The 12,349-nt window shown below is 36.4% G+C and overlaps 1 protein-coding gene across 1 annotated transcript in view; it reads left to right on the top strand.

The window, feature by feature from the left end:
- Positions 1-4,891, top strand: part of LOC127430652 (janus kinase and microtubule-interacting protein 2-like) — a 63,308-nt gene extending 58,417 nt beyond the window's left edge. The window contains exon 22 of the mRNA XM_051680579.1: positions 2,681-4,891. The gene's annotated coding sequence lies outside the window, so the exon portion shown is untranslated. The remainder of the gene's footprint in view (positions 1-2,680) is intronic.
- Positions 4,892-12,349: the final 7,458 nt, after the last annotated feature.

Raw genomic sequence — 12,349 nt, 5'->3', positions numbered from 1 at the left:
CGGGAAAAGTTTCTTTTTTTGGAAGCTGACTCATTTGCATGATTGGAGTAAGCTAGCAGTTTGTGCCCCTTTATGCTCTGATTAATATAACAAGCATACAATGCATGCTATAAGGGGGTGCTATACTCCAATGTTTAGTGCATCACACAAGGATTAATTTGATAGGAAGCATGATACCAATAATTTTACATTATCTAGTGGTTCTGTCATAAAGCATGCACAAAACGGTATACAGTACAAAGGACACTATACTCCTATGTATGTAATCATACCCACAATGTCCTGAGGATATGCATGTTCATTTATAGAACAGTTTGTCTATAAATGAATGAAGAAAAGTCTGTTTTATGGGCTTTATGTGTCTTTCCTATGGGGGAATGGAGTGAGTTACTTCTTCCCACATTCCTTTGCTTTGCGTGTGGCTACCTTCCCCCACCTGGAATGTCTCTGAGGTCCACTAGTTGCTGGACCAGTGTCAGCAAAGGGGGAGTAAGAGCTGATAATGATTAGTGGGAGAGCAGACATCTCGGAGTCTGCTTGGGCCTACTTGGACCTTTGCTTGTTACTGTCTTGAGACATCTGTTGGATTATTCATTAAATAATGAATAATTGTGTGTCTGATTGGTCCAGATGCTAGAGATGCTACAAAAACCTTCTTCAGGATTTAAAAGCAGCTACTACATTCATACAGATGGGATAATCACAGACATTTTTAAATACTGTGACTAAATCAGACCAGAACAACACAAAAACATTTATAACTTCTGAATGAGAGATGTTTATGGTGATGTACCAGTGAGCGTGTGTGTGTACTCACTGGTCACACATCAGACTCGCCGGCGTACAGAGATGAATCATGGATAAAATATCTTTAAATGCCAGCAAAAGTTCATTTTGCCAATTTCTGTGCTGTCTTCAGACCTGTATGAACCTTTCCTGGGACTGGGCATGGACCAAAAGCCATTTTTTGATATCGTTTCTCGGGTGTTTTTCCATTCACTGCCATTGTTTCCTCCCACTGATGGTCACAAATATGGCGGCTGCGGAGAAAAGTGACATCACTGAAACAGGCAAATAAGAGTGACCAAAGCACATGAGAAGCTAAAGAATAAAATCAGACCCAATACACTGAAATACTTATGTATAAACAACTTATATGCATATTGAAACCTCATCCCCCAGTGCAGGAGTCGGTCAGGTATGCAAACGCTGTTGCTTGCAAGTAGGAGAGCCATGTGAAACTGAACTCGACCGCTTGATGCGCGCCACGCTGGTGGAACGCGCTATTCACTAACATGATAGTGAGCACCCAGCACTTTAGGAAATGAACATTACCGCTTGAAAAGCAATATAGATGGAATGCAACGATAAGATGAATGTGGCATTGAGAACATGAATGAGGAAAACCTAGAACCCCAACAATCACTAGCTATTTGTTTTGATGATTGTTCCCCCAAAAGAAGGGTAGACGGATCACTTAGTATATTTCCTGATGGATACCAGCTACGTTGAGGAGCATGAACCTATGGTGAGTAGACCACCATGCGTAATCCAACATGAAACAACTGATGCTTTGAAAGTGAGGCATAGTAGTGTGTGACAAGGTTGTGTGTTCCACTCACATGCATGTGAATGAAAGCGCGCGTCGTACGAGCAAAGGAAGACAGCTGTGGGGCCTTATAAGACATATGCAAGATCATGATTGATGAGATGCCAGAACTAAATGAATGAATAACATAATACTACCATGAGTCCTCCACGAAAATTATTGCTTTCTTTTATTTTAATAATTCTTTAAAAAATCTGGAGAAAGGCATGTTACGGATTAAACGGTGTCAGCTCTCATTCCCAAATGAACATATCACATCTGCAATGACACCAACATTTGCTCCAAGGTAAATTAAAGCTAAAAACTGAATGTAAATTCATTTATGTATTGATTCAAGTCATAATAAAAGTGATTGTAAATAAACAGTTCACAGCATGAAAAATAGTGTTATGAGATCTTATAAACAGCTCTGTTCACATAGGCTAATGTTATTACATGTGTAATCGCTATTAAGTGAAAATTATCTCTTTTCAAGTGACTGAAATAATAATTTGCCTTGATTCTGATTCACAGTCTCCACAGATTTTAATCAAATTACTGTGTAATTTAACAATTTCTCTTATATATATAAAAAAACTTTAGATAAATATGCATTACAATGTCACCCTTCATACCAGCCCACGTAAAAATATTATCCATTCCGTTTATGAGAATATTTTGCCAATAACTGCGTCCTTCATGGCAATCTCCCATTCATTCCAATGGGGAGTTCTGCAGAGCTTGTCAGAGCGAGCAACTGTTACCAAGGGGGCAGAGCTTAGCGAAGGGTCAATTGGCAGAATAACAGAATCAGTAATAATATTTAATAATAGTTCACTCGAAGTAAAAAATTTAAATCATTTACTCACCCTCATGTTGTTCTAAATCCAACAGAAATCTGGTTTCCAATCACACTTTCTTTTCCCTGCGTAACACAAAAGGAGGAATTTTAAAGTGTGTGCTGTTCCCTTATTTCAGTGCAATGGCAGTTGATCTTAAAATCTTAAAAAACTATCATATAAAAGGTCTTTTCTTTAAATTTCTCATATTTGCACAAACTAAAATCACTTCCTTGTCTTTTTTGGTCCACAGGATTTGAAGCAACCAGGAACTGTCGCATGCAACTGCAGTTTTCCGGTTGTAATGACTCAAGGCGTATTAATGGCTGTTTTGTTTAGCTTGTGTGGAAGTGGGAAATTCTGAGTTAATGATTATGGATTTTATTGGGATTATCTGCAACACTGCACAGGATATATCTTCTGGATTATAGATGCAAACCCTTCTGTGGAGTACCAAATGTTTGAAATCACACTTGCAGACCAGGGTGACAAAAACATATAATCATCAACTGGAGCATTATGGATTATCTCTGCCATGCAGGGACCTGCCATAACCCTGTCTCTACTGCATCTACTGTGACTGCTACCAACCACAACCCACAAACTTCCCTCTTTCTCTCCTCCTATTCACACTTTGGGAAATTAAAAGCAAATGGACGCCTTTGTGGACACACACACACATGAGTTATCAGCACTGACTCAGGGCCTGTTAGTGAGGTGACAGTTGCATCTCTGTTGTCAGGACCCATTAGGAGAGGTGTCTTCCTCACTGCCTGAAAACAGAAAGGAAAAAGAGACAGCCTGAGAGAGAAAGAGACCGTCCACTACAAACCATCCACGCAAGCGGTTCTTTTTTTACCACTAGATAGTTGAGGAATTATTTTATTCCTGTCATTGGGCCTCATTCATGAAACAAGAGTGAATCGAATTTCTGTGTAAAACAAATTAACACAAATAAAACCATATGTAACAAGTAAAATCATTCTTCTGTAAATTGTGGCATCATGCGCCAGTTGATGTACTGTAAGTAAAACCAATCTTATGTAAACTGTTGTATCATGCGACAGTTCATGCAAATAAAACCATAAGTTGCCACATCATGCCACAGTTCACAATAGTATATCCATTCTTAAGTAAAGTGCCGTCATATGTAAAATATTACATAAGTAAAACCATTATTTTTTAAATTGTTGCAACATGCGATAGTTCATGCAAGGAAAAGCATTTTTGTGTAAATTGTTGCATGATACGACGGTTCACGCAAGTAAAACAGTTCATACGTAAATTGTCGCATCGTGTAATGGTTCATGCGTGTAAAACAAAATGTACGTAATTTGTTCCATCATGTAATGGTTTACGCAAGTAAAACCATTCTTACGTAAATTGTTGCATCATGTACAGTAAAACCATTTTACTCAAATTGTTGCATCATGCCACAGTTCACTCAAGTAAAACCATTCTTGCATAAATTGTTGTATTATGCGACAGTTCACAGGATTAAAACTTTTTACGTAAGTGGTCGCATCATGCAACAGTTTATGCAAGTAAATTGTTGCATCATGCAACAGTAAAACCATTTTTGCGCAAATTGACGCATCATGTGACAGTTCACACAAGTAAAACCATTCTTATGTAAATGGTCACCAGTTGTTCTACATGGGTTTTTCCAGAATGAGGCCCATTGTCTCATAATATTCCATGTATATGATTAAAGTACCTCTCTATGACTGCAGTGTAATATATATGTTTGTTGATATGTAAATGTGTCTCTATTTCTTCCTAATGTGAATACACTTCTCCTGCAGCTTGAGCAGTAGAATCAATCTGCAGTTTAGAATTTAAGGAATATAAATTGCAATGTATATTGTGGTGATGGCTGCAGATGAAAATGGTTCTGCCTTTCTCGATTGTCCCTGTATTTAATCATTCCCCTGTGCCCTGTTCTTTTCTACTCAGCTGTAGTATACTGTACCAGCAGGACTTTCACTAATTGGTTTGTACTGAATGATCTTTTTAACTCCCTTTAATTGGCTGTGTCTCTGGCTTTTAAATACATTTTGGGGCATTCTGTATACCAGGTTCGACTTCATTACATTAAAGTCTAAATACCTCCTCAGAAATATGTCTTTTTTTTCCTTCTTTTTTCATATTTGCATTCTTAGAAGAGAACAGACTGATCTTTACATCGATCTGATTGTAGTCAGACTGGAATAATATGATCATTTAAATTAAATTATATATATATTCTAGGTTATGTAGTTGCAGTCCCACATTGGAGGATATACATTCTAATATTGTTGTGACATCATTGGAGGGTAAAAGTTCCAATATTGTTGTGGCATCATTGGGGGCTATATATTCCAGTATCATTTTGACTTTAATGCAGGCTACAAATTCCAATATCAGTGTGACATCATTGGAGGCTATATGTTTCATTATCATTGCAACATTATTGAAGGCTAAACATTCCAATATCATTGTGACATCATTGGAGGCTATATGTTTCATTATCATTGCGACATTATTGAAGGCTATAAATTCCAGTATCATTGTGACATGATTGGAGGCTATATGTTTCATTATCATTGCAACATTATTGAAGGCTATACATTCCAATATCATTGTGACATCATTGGAGGCTATATGTTTCATTATCATTGCGACATTATTGAAGGCTATAAATTCCAGTATCATTGTGACATTGTTGGAAGCTATACATTCTAATATCATTGTGACATCATTGGAGGATTTAAATTCCAATATCATTGTGACATCATTGGAGGCAGCAGATTCCAACATCATTGTGACACCATTGGAGGCTTTAAATTCCAATATCATAGTGACTTTGTTGGAGGCTATGTTCTTATACCATTGTGACATCATTGGAGGCTACAAATTCCAAAATCATTGTGACATCATTTAAGTCTATAAATTCAAAAATCATTGTGACAACATTAGAGGCTATAAAATCCAATGTCATGGTGACATTATTGGAGGCGACAAATTCCAATATTATTGTGACATCATTGGAGGCTATGCTGTATGTTCCAATATCATTGTGGCGTCATTGGAGGCGACAAATTCCAACATCATTGTGACATCATTGGAGGCTATAATTTTCAATATCATTGTGACATTGTTGGAGGCTACAAATTCCAATATCATTGTAATATCATTGGAGGCTCTGCATTCTAATAACAGTGTGAAAAAATTGGAGGCTATATGTTCCATTATTATTGTGACATCATTGGAGACTACAAATTCCAATATCATTGCAACATATTTGGAGGCTACAAATTCTAATAACATTGATGCATCATTGGAGGCTATACATACCATTATCACTGCGACATCAATGTCGGCTCTACATGCCAATATCATTGTGTCATCATTGGAGGCTATGAATTCCAATATCATTGTGACATCAATGGAGGCTATGCTGTATGTTCCGATATCATTGTGATGTCATTGGAGGCTATATGTTCCAATATTATTGTGACATCATTGGGGGTTACAAATTCCAATATCATTGTGACATCATTGGAGGCTCTACATTTCAATATCACTGTGACATCATTGGAGGCTATATGTTCCAATATTATTGTGACATCATTGGGGGCTATAAATTCCAATATCATTGTGACCTGATTGGTGGCTACAAATTCCAATATCGTTGTGACATCATTGGATGCTTTAAAATCCAATATTATTGTAATATCAATGGAGATGACAAATTCCAATAGCAATGTGACATTGTTGGAGGCTATTCATTCCAATATCATTGTGACATCATTGGAGGCTCTACATTTCAATATTACTGTGACATCATTGGAGGCTATATGTTCCAATATTATTGTGACATCATTGGGGGCTATAAATTCCAATATCATTGTGACCTGATTGGTGGCTACAAATTCCAATATCGTTGTGACATCATTGGATGCTTTAAAATCCAATATTATTGTAATATCAATGGAGATGACAAATTCCAATAGCAATGTGACATTGTTGGAGGCTATTCATTCCAATATCATTGCGACATCATTGGAGGCTATATATTCCAATATTATTGTGACATAACTGCGGGCTATAAATTCCAATATCATTGTGACCTTATTGGTGGCTACAAATTCCAAGATCATTGTGACATCACTGGAGGTTATACGTTCCATTATCACTGCAACATTGTTGGAGGCTATATGTTCCGTCATCATTGTGACATCACTGGAGACAACAAATTCCAACATCATTGTGACATCATTGGAGGCTATATGTTCCAATACCATTGTAACATCATTGGAGGCTGTAAATTCCAATATCATTGTGTCTTTGTTGGAGGCTATGTTTCAAAACCATTGTGACATCATTGGAGGCAACAAATTCCAACATCATTGTGACATCATTTAAATCTATAAATTACAATATCATTGTGACATCATGAGGAGGCTGAACATTCCAACGTCATCATGAATTGATGAATGACATTGAATAATGCATATACATTAAAAATCATAATGACATTATTCAGGGCTATATATTATAATTTCATTTTCGCTTCTAAAAATATTATAACCTTGGAGTTGGAGGGGATGATATTTTCCAAAATGATTGACTTCAGCTCTCATTTTAAATCCCAATAACATTGTCACTTTATTTAGGTCTATTCATTCTGATGTCATTATTTACTGATTGGAGACTTTTCCAAATACTGTTTTGACTTCATGAAGGGACAATACATCACAAAATCATTATGATCTCAAGTGGGGCTATGCATTTCAATATCATCAACACCACATCGATAATCAATCATTATGACCACAGGGGCCTGTACATTTTAATAAAATTATACACTGGCGGCCAAAAGTTTGGAATAATGTACAGATTTTGCTATTTCGGAAGGAAATTGGTACTTTATTTCACCAATGTGGCATTCATCTGATCACAAAGTATAGTCAGGACATTACTGATGTAAAAAAACAGCACCATCACTATTTGAAAAAAGTCATTTTTTATCAAATCTAGACAGGCCCCATTTCCAGCAGCCATCACTCCAACACCTTATCCTTGAGTAATCATGCTAAATTGATCATCTGGTACTAGAAAATCACTTGCCATTATATCAAACACAGCTGAAAGCTATTTGGTTCATTAAATGAAGCTTAACATTGTCTTTGTGTTTGTTTTTGAGTTGCCACAGTATGCAATAGACTGGCATGTCTTAAGGTCAATATTAGGTCAAAAATGGCAATAAAGAAACAGCTTTCTCTAGAAACTCATCAGTCAATCACTGTTTTGAGGAATGAAGGCTATACAATGCTTGAAATTGCCAAAAAACTGAATATTTCATTCAAAGGTGTACACTACAGTCTTCAAAGACAAAGGACAACTGGCTCTAATAAGGACAGAAAGAGATGTGGAAGGCCAGATGTACAACTAAACAAGAGGATAAGTACATCAGAGTCTCTAGTTTGAGAAATAGACGCCTCACATGTCCTCAGCTGACAGCTTCATTGAATTCTACCCGCTCAACACCAGTTTCATGTACAACAGTAAAGAGAAGACTCAGGGGTGCAGGCCTTATGGGAAGAATTGCAAAGAAAAAGCCACTTTTGAAACAGAAAAACAAAAAGAAAAGGTTAGAGTGGGCAAAGAAACACAGACATTGGACAACAGATAATTGGAAAAGAGTGTTCTGGATCTTAACCCCATTGAGCTTTTGTGGGATCAGCTAGACTGTAAGGTGTGTGAGAAGTGCCCGAAAAGACAGCTACATCTATGGCAAGTGCTACAGGAAGTGTGGGGTGAACTGTCACCTGAATATCTGGACAAACTGACAGCTGGAATGCCAAGGATCTGCAAAGTTATCATTGCTGCACATGGAGGATTTTTGGTGAAATTCTTTGAAGTAGTTTTGAAAATATTTTTCAAACTGTAATAGTAATTTTTCACGTTATTAATGTCCTGACTATACATTGTGTATCAGTTGAATCCCACTTTGGTGAATAAAAGTACCAATTTCTTTCCATAAGAGCAAAATCTGTACATTATTTCAAACTTTTGGCCGCCAGTGTATAATAATTTCAGGGTTCGTACAAGGTGCTTGAAGTGCGTGAAGTATGGAATTAGATTAATTTTTTTTATTTAAGAACTTGAAAACCTTTAAAACAGCCATTTTTTTTACAACAGGTGCTTAAAAAGTGCTTTAAATGTAAAAAAAAAACGAAAAGAAAAAAAACCTAAAATACGTTGCGGAAAGCGTTAAATAACTTAAATGTATTTATTTATTTTAGGAAAACCACGGATACAATCCTATTACAGAAAGACGTACCCCCACTGGTACAGCCAAACACCACATCCTGCTTCTCACACTTCTCGCTCTCACAGACACCTCTTTGTGATTGTGGTTCTCAAATGGCCATTCTTCCGCTGGTGCGGACGGAACAGACATGGGGGAATTCACTAAGGATGAATTGCGCCTGGTAAATGCGCTATTTATTAGCATGCGCTCTCTGCGCTGGTTTAGCGTGCCATTCACTAAAGGAATTATGCAGATCAGGCAACAGCGCAAACGTGCCCGTACAATCTATGCTAAACGCAAATTGCACACGCAATGATCTTGCAGGCCGATTCTGAGCACTGTATAACTGACCACCTTCATATGACGCACTCTGCTGGGACTGCACAGCATTAATCCACTATTGTGATCCAGACAAACGTATCATCTCTTTAACATGCCGAAAGTGCACTGCACATATGGATACATGACAGGTTATAATGCTTTTCTCCATCATCTGATCGTTATTTGATGAATTACTGCTGAAATAATCGATAATAAATGCACACAAACATCTCTTTAAAACAAAATTTTGGTTTACCGCCTTGTTGCTTGCCCAAATGTTGTTGAGCATGGGGGTGGGGGGGAGTTGGTTGTCGCTGTCCTTTTCTGCATATAGCGGCCCCCTTCAGCCAGTCGCAGTCCTTTCTGCATAACGCGGCGGCCCGTTTCAGCTTATCAGAAAGCAAAGTGCATTTTAAGGCTGCGCACTTATGAGTTTTGTTGTAATAAGTGGTATTTAAAAATAAATAAATTAAATGAATAAATATAATGTGTATTTTTTATTTAAAATGAACAAATGAAGAATTTGTTTGAATGTCATATCTTGCATAGTCCTTGAAAAATAAAAATGTGCTTGAAAAGTCCTTGAAAGACCTTAAATTTCACTTTGAAGCATCTGTACCAACCCTTTAATTTCCAAAATGAGATTATTACCTATGGTGTGAAACAAGACGTAGCCCATTCATTGTAATGGTCTTTGTGTAATCAGAGAAAGTTAGTGCAACCTACACCTATTTCTACATCCCTTCCCTTCTCTAACAATAATGCAGTATTAACAACCTCTCTGCTTCCTTTTACTTCAGCCACCCCCACTGAGAGACCGCTGAAAGTATCTCTTTACATACCCTCTGATATGTAAAATAGGGCTCTGCAATGTCCTATTTTTTTACCTTTGTGTACATTACAGCCGTTTCAAGGCTTTCAGTCCATGTCTGTTAGCTTGGTCAAATACATGCTAGTCCACTAAAAGTTGTCAAAACTTAACTTAAAATGAACACCCAGAAAATCCTAGCAACTACCTGTGGGTAATGAGGGTAAACATATTCTGGCACAGAAATACATTCATTTCATTAAAGATTATATAAGTCAATTTGAGCATGAGCAGCTGAGTGCTCGGAGCACACCAGACGGATAGAGCTGTTCTGAAAACAACGGCAGCTTATTTATCAGTCAACACTAAAGTTTGAAGGGATATAAAACAGCAGATGGGCTTCTCAGGCAAGACAGAAGAGACTGTCTGGATACTATCGAGTCTTATTGACGGGGGGTTGTCCAGGGTTTCCAAGCAAAAACATTTTAGTAACACCATTAATTATCTCTTAATGATGTCTGCATTCTCATCCCTTAGGTACCTTCAGGTTTGCTCATGCTTTCTTAAAGGAATAGTTCAACCAAAAATGAAAATTTTGTCATAATTTATTCACCCTCAAATCGTTCCAAAACGAATGCAAAAGGAGATTTTTAGCAGAATGTCCATGCTGCTCTACAATAAAAGTGAATGGAGAGAGAGGTGTCAAGCTATAAAAAATGACAAAAAAGCACCATGAAAGTAGTTCATATCACTAGTGCTCTGTGTTCCAAGTCTTATGATGCTAAACAATTACTTTATGTGAGGAACAGATTGAAATTTAAATCGTTATTCACTGAAAATCTCCTCCGCTCTCAAACTTAAAATCTTGGTAACACTTTACATTAATGTTCCCTTTGTTAAGGGTTTATAAAGAAGTTCATTAGTGACTAATAAGTCATTTACAAAGGCATTATAAATCAATGATATGCAGTTAGCATAACAACACACATAAAAAGTTATATTCAGGTCTTGGCAACTCCTTAATAAATGCTTCATATGTGTTCCCTTTACATTAAAGATTTTCATAGGTTACTAATGATGAATAAGAGCTATTAAGCATTTATAATATGTGGAGTAAAATGGCTCACTATTTGACAAGTATTGCATGAAAGTCTACCTTTTAACAGCATATCAATGATTTATAATGCATTTGTAAGTGATTTATTGGTCATTAATAAACCCCTTTATAAACCCTTAACAAAGAGAACATTAATGTAATCTCATTTGCATACATTCAAATGGCACGTCAGTATGTGTCATGCCAGGTTTGGTGGAATATAACTGTGAACTACGGTGAAGGGGAAGATTTTCAGTGAATGAGTTTTGGTCTGTTCCTCACACAAAGAATATGGGTTCAGAAGACTGGTAATATCACACACAAGTCATATGGACTACTTTTATTATACGTTTATGGTACTTTTTTCAGTTTTGGAGCTTGACAGCCACTGGTCATCTGCTTTCATTATATGGATAAGATCAGCTTGGACATTCTGCTAAATTTCTCTTTTTGTGTTCCACAGAAAAAAACCAAAGTCATATGGGATTGGAATAATATGGAAATATTTTCAATTTTGGATGAGCTATTCATTTAAATGTTTTTAAAACTACAAACTCCAGCCCTGGATTAATGGATAGATGAATGGATGGAGCAACAGCCCTGCAGAGTTTCACGTTGATAAATGATTTATTAACATTTTAATGCTTGCATAGGGACTGGGTCCTATACCCTAATGAAAAGATCTCACATGCTGTTCTAGTTTCATGTCTATTGTTTCACTCCACAATCTCATTCTTATCACATTTTATAAAACAATTTTAATGTTCATTGCAAAGTGCCTTAATCAACTAGATATCCCAATCTTCCTTCCAGTATAAAACCTGTCATTTTGCCGTACACTGCAAACTCAATATTGAATTAACTCTTATATAACTGACACATGATGTTCAAAATATATCTACACCAGCATATAAGCATTTACTAAATATGATAGTGACTGAAATAAAATTGGGTTTTCTCATGAAACCTGTTAAGAAAATGCCCTTGTCCTATTTGACCTCAAAATCAAAGAAAGAAAATAGAAATTACTGTATCTTTTGCATGTAGAAAATGATCCATTTTGTTAGGGCCATTATGATTTTCACATTGTACATTTGACTTTTTTCATTGAAAAACATTATATCATTTCTAATTACAAAATGCAAATTTTACCCCAATTTCAGTTACCACAATGCGAAAACAAAGATTATAATATTGTGTTTACCACAATGTGGAATGAAACAATATTTAAATGATAAAGTATTTAAACATCATAGTAGTACTCCCTTGGTACTGCCTGTCATTTTCGCAGATTAAAATTGGAAAAATAATTGTTCAACAGCATCTTCTTTTACTGTAATACATGACTGTGTTACGGTAACCATCATTGAAAACAACAAGAATAAAGTCAAATGTCCGG

This window comes from Myxocyprinus asiaticus, chromosome 40 (assembly GCF_019703515.2).
Source record: "Myxocyprinus asiaticus isolate MX2 ecotype Aquarium Trade chromosome 40, UBuf_Myxa_2, whole genome shotgun sequence".
NCBI lineage: Eukaryota > Metazoa > Chordata > Actinopteri > Cypriniformes > Catostomidae > Myxocyprinus > Myxocyprinus asiaticus.
The sequence above is the reverse complement of the archived record's forward strand: the minus strand, read 5'-3'. Positions and strand labels throughout refer to the sequence as shown.